Below are 3498 nucleotides of genomic sequence, written 5' to 3'. Positions count from 1 at the left end.
CCTCCCAGTGGGCACCGGCTTGTCTTGGCTGACACCTGAGACGGGGGACCCAATGGGAAGCCAAGGAGAGACATAACCGTGCATGGGGCAAGACACCCAGCAGGGTTAATTAGAAGATTTTAGAGCCCACATCCCAATTTGGTAGGAATCTAGTCCAAACAAAGAGCCAAATCAGGCCCCAGGGAGGAGTGGTGCCTAGAACAGATGTTCCTTTATCCTTCTAGTGGAGACAAGTCCCCACACGGAAGGACACAATGCCTGCACGGTACTGTGTACTTTCCAATTATCAATGATGGACGTGGGATACACAAGGGAGATTGCTATGTGAATTACAAGCTTTAATTAAAACTTTAAAAACAAAGGATTTCAGCACCCCCTCCACACACACACACACATTCTTGCTGTGGTTCACTCACAGTGACACAATGTCTCAATTCAGATAAAAGATGATCATTAGAGACCATACCTGGGAAACATTCTGTGGGTAAGAATTTCATTTTAAGAGAAAGGATGAGGACATAAATACTCTGTTATTTTTTAACTTGGCTTATTTTTTGAGGGGGGTCCAGTTCATTTATTCCATCAAGCAGACCTTGGAAAAGGAAGGAACCCTGCTGCATAGACAATCACTTTGTATTTAATTGAATATTTGGACATAATAGGATATTGCCTGAATGGCTTTTTTTTTAACTTGACTTCATCTAGATGTACAAACCTTTTGTTTCCAAGGGGGAAAAAAAGATTATCTTTTTTCCTTATCACACTTCATAGATAGAAAAGCCAACCCGTGTTGAAAAGATAAACAGCTCAACCTCATGGACAGCAGTGAGATGACTACTGTCTCCAGCCTGCTTGTGTCAGAGTTTACACATGTGAGCTGCACTTTAAAAACCACCACGGCACTTTTCCTAGTGATCTCGTCTGATACTCAGTAACATCTGGCTTCCAAGGCACTGGTTGGTTCTTCATTCCAACATAAACTCATCCCTCTGTAACATAGCTCACTTACCATCTTCACTGTGACGTTCAGACGCTAGGCAACTGTCTACCCAATCAGATTTGTACAGAAAAGAAGGGCCATGTTAAAATAGTGTTGACACCTACTCACAGGAAGCCCATCTATTGCCTGCTGACAGACCTGTATTAAGAAAATTTTAGGCGGGCGTTAGTGGCACATGTCTTTAACCCCAGCACTCGGGAGGCAGAGACAGGCGGATCTCTTGTGAGTTCAAGGCCAGCCTGGTCTACAGAGCAAGTCCTAGGAGGTCTCCAAAGCATTACAGAGAGATGATATCTTGAAAAACCAAAAAAAAAAAAAAAAAAAGGAAATCTTAATCATATCATCTTTATTTTACCTTTCTTATTATGGAAAAACTTGATATATCCAAAGTGTAGAAAACAGTGTGCCAAAGTACACACACCATCACCAAATTCAACAATTACCAACTTACAGTTTATTTTTGCCTCATATCCCCCCACACACATATACACACGTATTATTTTTAAGTAAATTCCATCTGTGACACTACTTCACTAGGAAATATTTGTTTCTCTGGCCCCTATGTCTAAAAGATAAATACTGTTTGGTTTGGTTTTGAAGGTGGGGCTGACATGGGGTCTCATGCAGCCCTGGTTGGTCTCTAATTCATTATGTAGCCAGAGATGACCATGAAGTCTTTCTTTTTTCTTTTTTAGAAGAAAGCCTACTTTATTCTGACCATGAAGTCTGGATCCTCCTACCTCTGCCTCCCAATGCTGAGATGATAGGCCTTTGCCCCCACATTTCACTAAGAGCAAACTTTAAAGCATGACTGTAAAGAATCATGACACGAGAAAGAAAATCAAAAGTCATTCTAAGCTTCTTCAGCCCTTCTCAGGCATCGGCAGGGACATTGAGTCGTACGCCGGAGAGGCGACCCAGTTAGGTATGCCGTGCCAGCCATCAGACGTCAGCTTTTCAGTCTTCCCCCATCAAGTGTATATAGGCATCCTGTCTGTGAACCTGTAACGGCGGCCACACCCCTTTGGGTGTGGCTTCAGGCAGACTGATGCAGAAAGGGGGAAGTGTAAGGTGTGGTCTCACTTGCACTGGTCTTTCGCTTGGGTCAGCCTTCCGGTAGGAAGGGCAGAGGAGTGCTCTATTATTCTGTGTAAGTTGCTCCCCAGTAAACACCCGTTTATCATTTATCTTGGGTCTAGTGAACTCATTACTCCAGCTCCATAAGGGGTATGCGCCTTTCCCTGGGACAGCCAGAATCCAGAGAGCTCTCTGTCAGCAGCAAAGGGCTGGGACCCAAAGGCCACAAGGCAAGCAGGGTCTCTGCCTGCTTTCTCTGTCCAACCTCTGCAGGTGTTGATCCCAAGAGGACTCAGCATCGACTCATCCTTCGCCACATTGGCTCCCTCACAGGGAGCAGCCTGTACCTCTCCTTCTTGTTCATTGATCCCTGGCTTCAGCAGATTCCTGGCTTTATCCAGATAAGGTGAGTGCCGAAATTGACGGAGGAGGAGTTGTCTTCCTCTTCCTCCTCCTTGTCTCCCTCCTCTCCCTCCCTCCTGCCTCCTTGCCATCTATTTGTTGAAGAAACCAAGTAAAAAGGGCCCTTAGCTGCATTGCATATTCTAAGAATAACTTGGGTTTCTCTGTTTCCCTGGCTTTGCTATAAATTGGTAGAGGGTCCTAGGGGCTGGGTCACTCACAGTTTGATTTGTTGGGCATTTATTTATATTGATAAATTCTTGCATCAAGTACCTGTGTCCTGGGTGTGTTTCTTCTCGTGACATTGGCCACCTCTCGCATGGCATTGACTGGATGCCCCTATCAAGGGTAGCTGACTCTGGTCCTCTAGTCCACCCAGCCTCCTCGACTTATACCCACGGTGCTGCCATCACCGCTGTTGTCGTCTACTGTTGTAATTTGCACAGGAAAGCCGGAATGTCATTTTTCTTAACGCTTCTCAGATTCACAAGGTGAGTTCCTAACGTCTTGCAAGGCTGGTGTGGCCCCTGCTCCCTGGGCTCACAGGGTTTGATTTGGTTTGCACTTTGAATACTTGGTTCCGGTTGGTAGAACTGTTTGGGAAGGATTGAGGGGCGTGGCCTTGTTGGAGGAGGTGCCCTAGGGGGCAGACCCCCTTCCCAGTGTACTTTCATCCTTTCTGCCTCCTACTTACAGGTTAGATGGGAGTTTCAAGCTGCTCCAGTCGTGGCCTGGCCTTCTGAAGTCAAAAGCTCAATTAAAGGCTTTCACTCGTTAGGTTGCCTTGGCCAGAGTGTTTTGTCACAGCAGTAAAAAAAAAAAAAAAAAGCAACCAAGACATATGGCCAGCTCCATGATTATGAGCCCAGAGTTGAACATTCAGTCATTCATATCCACGACACCCCACACCCTCTGTGCAACACAAGTCCAATTCCTGTGAGTTCAGGTGATCTCACGAGGCTTCTATCCTGTTGTTCAACAGTTTCCAGTCCTCTGATGCCAACCGAGTGTCCTGCAAT

General features: G+C 45.7%; 1 long non-coding RNA gene across 1 annotated transcript; it reads left to right on the top strand.

Annotated features, from left to right (window-relative positions):
* The first annotated feature begins 2105 nt into the window (after positions 1-2105).
* On the top strand, positions 2106-3256 carry LOC110341429. Its single transcript, XR_002383378.2, has 4 exons — positions 2106-2150; positions 2351-2483; positions 2750-2970; positions 3176-3256. It is a non-coding gene; the product is annotated as an uncharacterized LOC110341429 (long non-coding RNA).
* The last annotated feature ends 242 nt before the right edge of the window (positions 3257-3498 follow it).

Source organism: Mesocricetus auratus, unplaced genomic scaffold (assembly GCF_017639785.1).
Source record: "Mesocricetus auratus isolate SY011 unplaced genomic scaffold, BCM_Maur_2.0 Super-Scaffold_100001, whole genome shotgun sequence".
NCBI classification, from domain to species: domain Eukaryota; kingdom Metazoa; phylum Chordata; class Mammalia; order Rodentia; family Cricetidae; genus Mesocricetus; species Mesocricetus auratus.
Note: the sequence above shows the minus strand (reverse complement) of the source record. Positions and strands in the feature narration are given on the sequence as shown.